Raw genomic sequence first — 8,733 nt, 5'->3', positions numbered from 1 at the left:
CCTTCCACTGAGACCATTTCTGATGAGGCTTCAGTCAACAGCAGATTGAGCAACTGAAGGGCCGGATGCATGTGTCAGGTCTTTAGGCTTGCCACTTCTTTGTCCTCCGCTTGTCTAGTTTCCTCAAACATTTTTAAGGACACACTGCACACCATGCTGGGATGTGCAAAGTTTTGGGCTGATAGCTCTCCAGGACTCGCCTTGTTGGTGTAATAATATGATTTTATGCCCATCAAACTGTGTTATTTTTGGTATTTTTGAAGATTCAACTGAAGAAATGGGAACAAATTATGTGTTTTTGTGACAAGCTGCTACTAACAAAGTTCCTAAATATACAATTTAAAATAGGTTCTTTGCTAAGTTGTCTGTTATGTGTAAACACAACACTGGTTCATCCCATGTGTGAGGTGTCTTTTTAAATGTTTGAATGATTCATAGGTCAGTGTTAAGTGTCTCAACAAACAAATATAATTCCTCTGAAAATGGTCAGGCACAAGGACTGGACTGGAAATGAGTGGAAAGTAACCAATGTCCAAAGACAAACTTTGAAAGACCTTCAGAAAGCCTGGAGAACTATTGCTCAAGACCACCTTTAAAAAAAAAAAAAAAAAAAAAAAAGTACAGGTCTTGCTCCTTGGAAGCAAAAAATGAAGAAACAGGAGCTGATTCAAGACTTTTGCACTGTACTGTACATCACAGTGGATTCTAAATAGTTTATTAAAAGACTTTATTTTCAGTATCAGAAGGGAGATGAAGTATTATTGAAAAAAGACAAATTATTTACAGTGATTTATGAAATATGCAGTGACAAGCCTCTTATTCATCACTGTAAAGAAGATTTTGAATAAGAAACTTTAATACACCAGGTAGCCTCCCTACTTGACACTAGTAACCGTAGTGCAGTTACTTTTTACTATTGCTTGTATCTTTGTCATTACAAATACTGCTACTTTCACTTCACACATAAGTGCTTTACATTTATCCTAATATTGATGCAATAACATCAACAACACCTCTTACTGTAACACAATTGGCAGCAGCAGCAACACAATTATTTGTCTCACCAATCTAACAGAATTAATCAGAGTTTGTCTCTGTTATATTTTCAAACATCACACGCAACTACAATAATAAATGTAGTGGATTCATTGAAAGCCCCCTTCTGCAGACAGACTGCTCTGGTTCGGTCCAGTCAGAGTTTCATGATTAGATAACTCTGGGTGAAAATAGCTGTGATGATGACCCACTAAACTCCTGACCCATTGTGGGGAACAGTGCGAGTTTAATTGGCCCCACCCGCAAGCTGTATCAGGAGGACAGCGGGTAACAAGTGACAACAAGGAACATGCTGGCTGGCTTGTTAACTGGGGGCATGGGGTCTGAGAGGGGAGCCAAAGGAGAGTGGGGCATGGTGTGCTTGCTGCACAGTTCACTGGTGCAGGGTTATGCTCTGCAGAATTTTTGTATTTGTGATTTTGTTTTTGGTAGGGCATGCTCCCCACCACCAAAGCTGGACTGGGGGGTTCATCGAGAGGTGAGCTGCTTGGTGCAATCATGGAGACCACTACAAAGCCCATGTAGTGGTGAGACCAGCAGCATTTCATCACATGGTTGTGTAGTAGGATCCAGTCTGAAGGTGCCAAAATTCTGATTCTAGATCAGCTTTAAAAAGTATCACATGAGAAAAGAAGTTTGTACCAGTTGCTATTTTTTCTCAGAGGCAATACATAAATCCAGGCAGGAAATTATAGCAAGAGGGAAACTCAGATAATATGTACTTTTGACTACATGACTCACAGCCTCAACAGCCTCAGTTGAAATGAATTCGCCTATGTCATTTCCCTGCAAAGGCAGATCAGATTTTCAGCTGAACATGTGTGCGGAACTTTGACAAGTATGGATAGAGACACGGCAAACTGAAATAAAGAGGAGTCGGCCTCAGTACATTTCCACCTCTCCAGAGAGCTTCTGATTTTCCACATTATTATATTTTACTACTATTGTAGTGCACCACGCCAGGAGGACACTGTAATGGTGTGCACGCAGGTTTGAACACAAGAAGGGACTATGAGTCTAGACATGTTTAGTGAACAAAACTTAAGACTGGATATTATATACTTTATATTTTACAGTGTTTCCTATTTAAAGACAGCAAATGGGCAATGTTTCATACGACATATATTAGATCTGACAAACTTGCAGTAATATAGTTTTTCTTTTCTTAAATGTCTTTAAATGTTGACTTATATTTGTGATCTTTTTATTTATGAAACTTCCTCTAATATTTAAAAGGTTTAAGAGAATTTAAGGGATAAAATCATGAAGTAAATGTTGCTTTCTGATCCCAACAAAGTAATGTATGGATAATAATTCTTAATTTTTGGGATACATACTAATACACTGATAATTGTAGTGCTTTCCAACCAGGCAGCCTGGACACTTATATGGTTTCAGAAGACAAATATGAAAGGCCACATGATGATGACTGCAACAATAAAGCACAGTGAATTGAATGCTGTTTATTTTGTCAGCATTTCCACTCTTATTTGCCAGTTTTCTTGTAAATTACTAGATAATTTTCCAGTTGGAAATTATTCATATTTAGAGCATGACTGATATATTTGTTTGCCGATATTAAATGTCGATATTGGTCATTCATCCATCTGTGCTTATCTGGGTCCAGTTTGCAGGGGCTACTGGGCTCACTCTATTTGTAAGGCTGAGCCCAGACACCTTTCAGAGAAACCTTAATAAGATCACCGCCGTGATCTTTTGCTTTAGTCACTACCCAAAGATTGTGACCATAGCAAGGGAACGTAGATTAAGTGGTAAATTGACAACTTGGTTTTCATGCTCTCTATTCACCACACCAGATAGTTACAGCATCCACATTACTGCAAATAAGGCATCAATCTAGCCCAGACACTCCACCCTTTTCTGAGTGAAAACCAGGGTCTCAGCCTTGGAGGCACTAATTGTCTTCCCAGCTGCTTCACATTCAGCTGCAAACAGTCCCAGTGCCAGCTGGTGGACATAACTTGATGAAACCAATAGTCACTGATCTGTCTGAATATATGACAACTTCATCTTTTTCTGTCTGTCTGTCTTTCTTTTTTTTTTTCGTTTTTTTTTACATAATGCAGCTTTTATTGTTTTAGGGGAGCTGAGCCACTCTGCTGCACAAACTACACTATATCCCAATCCAAATAATTGAATTCAGGTGTTCCAGTCACTTCCATGGCCACAGATGTATAAAACCAAGCACCTAGGCATGCAGACTGCTTCTACAAACATTAGTGAAAGAATGGGTCGCTCTCAGAAGCTCAGTGAATTCCAGCGTGGTACCGTGATAGGATGCAACCTGTGCAACAAAACCAGTCGTGAAATTTCCTCATTACTAAATATTCCACAGTCAACTGTTAGTGGTATTATAATAAAGTGGAAGCGATTGGGAACAACAGTAACTTAGCCATGAAGTGGTAGGCCACGTAAAATGATAGTGGGGTCTGCGGATGCTGAGGCGCATAGTGCACAGAGGTTGCCAACTTTCTGCAGAGTCAATCCTACAGACCTCCAAACCTCATGTGGCCATCAGATTAACTTACCAGTGTGTTGAAAGCTTCATGGAATGGGTTTCCATGGCCAGGCAGCTGCATCAAAGCCTTACATCATGAAGCACAATGCAAAGTGTCAGATACAGTGGTGTAAAGCACGCTACCAATGGACTTTAGAGTGGTGGAGATGTGTTCTCTGGAGTGACAAATCACACTTCTCCGTCTGGCAATCTGATGGATGAGTCTGGGTTTTGCAGCTGCCAGTAGAACGGTACCTGTCTGACTACACTGTGCCAAGTGTAAAGTTTGGTGGAGGAGGGATTATGGTGTGAGGGTGTTTTTTAGGAGTTAGGCTCGGCCAAGCATTAAGAGTTCCAGTGAAAGGAACTCTTAATGCTTCAGCATACCAAGACATTTTGAACAATTTCATGTTCCCAACTTTGCGGGAACAGTTTGGGGATGGCCCCTTCCTGTTCCAACACCAGTGCACAAAGCAAGGTCCATAAAGACATGGATGAGCGAGTTTGGTGTGGAAGAACTTGACTGGCCTGCAGTCCTGACCTCAGCCCAATAGAACACCTTTGGGATGAATTAGAGCAGAGACTGCGGGCCAGGCCTTCTCCTCCAACATCAGTGTCTGACCTCACAAATGTGCTGCTGTTCCCATAAACACTCCTAAACTTTGTGGGGAGCCTTCTGAGAAGAGTTGAAGCTGTCATAGCTGCAAAGGATGGGTCAACATCATATTAAAGCCTATGGATTAAGAATGTGATGTCACTCAAGTTCATATGTGTGTGAAGGCAGACGAGTGACTACTTTTGACAGTATAGTGTAGTTTGTGCAGCAGAGTGGCTCAGACTTAGTTGTCCATAATAGTCTCTGTGGAGTAAGTATGTTGCTAATTAGGTTAATTAGTAAGTGAAAAGTTAATAAAGAATTACCTCATAATCCTTCCTTTACAATGTAGCTCTAACATAGTGTATATATAAACATGAAGAATATCAGCTGATGTATCGATGTCAGATTTTCTACTCTCTAAATATCAGGTGCAAAGTAACTAAGTACATTTACTCCAGTACTGTAATTTAGTCGACATTTGATGTGCTAGAAAAATACCCTTTATAAATTCTACTCTGCAAATGTATATTTCACATATTAAACATATTACAATGATCTTTTGAAATATATATTTTTATATATTAAACAAAAAAGGAGTAATGGTAAGTTGCTGCTCGTACAATTATAGATCAATTACATCATATAATCAGTCACGTAACATTTTTTTCTGGATTTTTCTTCTATAAGAGTGCAACACCCTGTCTGGCAATGTTTAAGACTGATCAGCATTTTCAACATTTTCAATTTTTCTTCGACTTTCCTTCTCCACTAACTTGCATGAAATTTGCCTTTGTAAAATTTTGTGTCTCATTGACAGACAAACAAAGAAAACACACTTGTGCTTCCTTGGTGGAGGAACAAGAAATATAACAGCAAACAGTAAAATAAAGTATAAGATTATTTACATGGATTGTGGGAAAGTTAATACTGCACAAGCACTCAAATAAATGTGTGTGTGTGTGTGTGTGTGTGTGTGTGTGTGTGTGTGTGTGTGTGTGTGTGTGTCTGTGTGTATGTGTGTGTGTGTGTGTGTGTGTGTGTGTGTGAGATACTACATGCCAATGTTGTGGATGTTCTCAGCAATCCTGCACACTTTACACACTACTGGAACTCACTGGCCCTGTGAAGACTGAGACCTTTCATTGCCCCCAGTTCACATTTCCAGCCTTGGTTTGCCAACAAAAAGGGCCACGTTTTCTAGACAGCTTCAACAACTCCCGCTTCTAACCCTTTGCTATGTTCAGCCACCAACCCCCTCTCTCCCTGCTTTCTATTCTGTGGGATGGTACAGGGGTCTCATGCGGGTGTGGAACAGTCCCCCCCCTCCTTGGTGGAAGGGGAAAAGGTCCCAGAGACATAGCTGTTAATTCAATCAGGAGAGCGGTATGCTCAATTAGGCATCCATAAGGGCCCTGGATGGGTCTGGGGGCCCTGTAGAGGGCAAGCAGCCCAGTCCCCAGGAGGTATTAATTGTGGATGACAGTGTGTAAACAGTGGGGTGAATAGACAGCGCAGGTGCGCGACACCCCATTCCAGACTCAATAGCCCTTTTCACACCCGTGGCTCTCTGTTGCCACTTTCTCTTTCACTCTCTCACTGCGTAAAAATCCCTCACATCTCTGATTAATGTCATAGATAATTTAGCTTTGCGGGCTTATTTATTTGTTGCTGTGCTTTTCCGTCACCAGGCATGCTTCTACATCAGCTTCAGTGTGTGTATGTTTATGTGCAAGTGTGTATTTGAAGAGGGTAATAAGAGGCCAGGTTGCTGTTGTCCAGAAGTTCTGGCCAGCCAAGGGCTATACAGTCCTCCTTGTGTTCAGGAGCTAGTGAAAATTGTGGCCAGTACATGTAAAATATATTGAATTTATGAAATGAAATCCAGCTGACACTTTAAAAGGAGAGGGCTTTCTATCTGACCTCCGATTTTTCCGTTTAGCACACCAGCCGCCCGCTTCCCTCTCTCTGTCTTTCATTGAGTGCTGCAACTGCATCCTGCTGTGTGTGACAGTACTCACTTTTTAAGTGAGTACTGTCACACACAGCGGCAGCATCAAAGAATTGCACTGCTAGAGAAAGCATTCAGACCCTGCACATGTGTAAAAGTAGTAACACCTCAGGGTAGTAATACAAGTAAACTAACTACAATTAAAGATAGGCGCAAGTGGAGAATATTTATCATGAAGAATGTGTTCTCTTTTTTAAAACATGTTAATAAACCCAAAAAATTGTTGATTTTTTACTGATACAGCAACATATAAGCAGAACTTTATTAAAGCTGATTATACATTATATTACAATTAAAACAATAACTGTACATGCATTTCTCAAAACTAACCAAAGTAAAATTACATTCTGTAACCTTTTTACATATTTTTTGTACTGATTTACAGTTAACCTAAAGTAAACCTCCTGAGACCCTGTGTCCTCATAGAAGAACATTACATTTTGGCTTTTTTGCTCCCTATGCCCTATGCTGATTTTATTGTGTTATGTAAAATAAACCCATTGCACCCACATGATGACATTATTTATTTATTTTTTTAAAAAAATTACTTTCTGGTCAAAGATGGTGCTTAGTTTTTAGATTTATTGGGTCCAACTAATCCATAATAGCGAGAATAACTTAAAACTACATCCCAAACAAGAGCTTATTTTGTCTTAGTTTAACCAAGGTGGTTAAACTAAGACATTTGAAATGGAATAAAAGCTACAGTATTTTACAGTGAAATGCAGGGAAGTAACACAAGAGTTGCAAAGACCTCAATAATTTGTGTGCGCTCAGCACCTGAAAAACCTCAGTGATGGAAAAAATAAAAAGCTTTCTTGGCAATGATGTAGTTATTTAGCATTAAATTGTAAAAAACATTTTTTTTGCCTATGTTCCAACTAACATTCAGCATACTATGTCTGAACTACATGTCCACCTAAACTGTACTTGCAGGCAGTGTAAGATTATGGCTGCACATCTGTACTAAACCTGCCCCTCTCCCCAGGTCGTCACATCTCTGGGTGGCCTCAGTACTGCTCCATCTGTTTCTGTGTCTACAGACACTCGCTAATTTTCGGCCGTATGTAGGTGGTGTAAGCCGGTGGGGGGGACCAGAGGCTGGGGCATCTTTGGAAGGGCCACTGCAGTAATTGGGAAGTACATTTTCTTTCAGCATGCCCATTCATTCCTCCCTTTGTTTTTGTTGTCAGAGGTTTTCTTTCATGTTCGGCCAAATGACAACAGAATTAAAGTGTCAAGCCATGCTTTCACTACAACAGCTTTACAGCCCAGAAAACTTTGTCTTCATTGTTCAGGGTGGAGGGTTGAAGTGAGAGGGAAGAGCAGATATAAACTGATCTCGTTAACATTCCAAGAGACACGCCTGTTGCCCCTCTCTGCTCCTCATCCTCACCTCTCACAGCATTACTCCACTCACCCAAGGACATGAGTGGACCGGCTGGCACAGAGCAAGGGGGGGTTGGGGGGTGGGGGTTGGCGGGATAAGTCTATGAGCTGGGAAACAACTTGGAATGAGGTGCATCCCGTCTCTCACAGCTCTGATAATGACACTACATGGATGGTTTACTGAGTCTCTATGGTGGCCTGATAAGCAAGAGTCCAGATAATTCACTATCTTGAGACCACTTAGGCCTTAGTTTTTCTTCCTTTTGTAAAACTGCCCTGTCCATTTTTATCTCTCCCATTTGTACTGACCCTCTTTTTGTATCCTTTCTGCAAACCGTGCTTTACAGAAACTGGCCAGAGCACAGAGGAATAATTAATGCTGACCCTAATTGTGCCAGTTCCAGAAGCTCAATAGCTCTAATTACAGGACTCTTCACTGAGGCACTCAAAAAGCCACTGAACTGTCAAAACCATCAATTAAAAAATATCTATAGAGACAAAGTGTGAGAGAAGGGGATTGGGAGTGGGGTTACCCATTCCAGGAAAGGGTGACTGGACACCTGCACTAAACACTGCTTCTCTCACTCTCAATGGGCCTCACAATTTATCTGAAAGCAAAAAAGATGGCAAAATGGAGAGCACGGAGGGGAGGAAGATGTGAGAGCCAGAAGCTGACAGGTTGTAGGATGATTACAGTGTGTTTTGTGAATGCATTTAGTGTGCTTTCCTGGTCAGGCTGGTGATAGTGCAGTATGATCCGTGGTGGAAAAGTACTGAAAACTTTTATCTTTCTCAAAGTAGTAATAACCTTAAGCCTCCCACTGAAATGCCAAAAAAGCAACGTGTTATTAGTAAAATATGTATAAAGTGACAAAAAGAGTAACAATGCTGCAGAAATGTTGTCCCTATATCAATGATGTGATGCACTACAAGCTATTGATGGGTGATTATAATTAATGCATTCATGTATAATTGTTGTAGGAGGTCGAAATAGAGCTAGTTTAACCTATATAACATCATATTTTATGTGCATTATCTCAATCTGGAAAGTAGCAGGTAAACAAAAAACACTTGAATAAAGGGTACAGTATTTTCCCCTGAAATAAAGCAGAGGAATACCTTTGATTATACACTGCATGAGTAAATGTACACAGTTACTTTCCC

The sequence above is a fragment of the Archocentrus centrarchus genome, chromosome 22, assembly GCF_007364275.1.
Source record: "Archocentrus centrarchus isolate MPI-CPG fArcCen1 chromosome 22, fArcCen1, whole genome shotgun sequence".
Taxonomy (NCBI): domain Eukaryota; kingdom Metazoa; phylum Chordata; class Actinopteri; order Cichliformes; family Cichlidae; genus Archocentrus; species Archocentrus centrarchus.
This window is presented reverse-complemented; position numbering follows the sequence as displayed.